Raw genomic sequence first — 643 nt, 5'->3', positions numbered from 1 at the left:
CCGAATAACAGATCTCACTTCTGTCCTTGACCAATTTTCCAAGTGGGTAGCCATCTTTGGAGAACTGCTGTGTTCGTTTGGTTTGTGCGATGCTCATGGTGTTCAATCGGGAAATTCCAATATGATTGTTTTACAAATGTGCGTTTACAGAATGTGAAAATATTGAATAGTTTTCAAATTACAGCCAAATTCCGGTTTTCCGTGGGACAGCCCTCGTAACTGCCCTAAGGGTGTGTGTATCTGAGTACATACAGGATGACTATGAGTGGAGCGGCAATAAAGAGTAGAAAATCACGAAAAGTATCAATGAAATCCCTGTTGTTATACTCTATATACATGAGAAATAAATGATCACACAGAGAAGTCAAGACAGATGGGTGTAATGAACTTTTACTTCATTAGCTGAGCACTGCTCAACAACTCTTCAGTTCCTCGGTTTCGACGGCTGGACATTCGTTATGATCCGTGTTCACATTGCAATGAATCACAGGTTATAAATGACATTATCTATGTACACCTGTGAGCACAAATGTTCACAAAGAATTCAAAAATCACAAGTAAGGCACAATAAGGTAGCACTTCTGAGTGCCTTTGACAGACAACAGCTTCACCTGACCGTCTTCACACCAGTCAGCAGCCACTT

This window comes from Aplysia californica, unplaced genomic scaffold, assembly GCF_000002075.1.
Source record: "Aplysia californica isolate F4 #8 unplaced genomic scaffold, AplCal3.0 scaffold00817, whole genome shotgun sequence".
Lineage (NCBI taxonomy): Eukaryota > Metazoa > Mollusca > Gastropoda > Aplysiida > Aplysiidae > Aplysia > Aplysia californica.
This window is presented reverse-complemented; position numbering follows the sequence as displayed.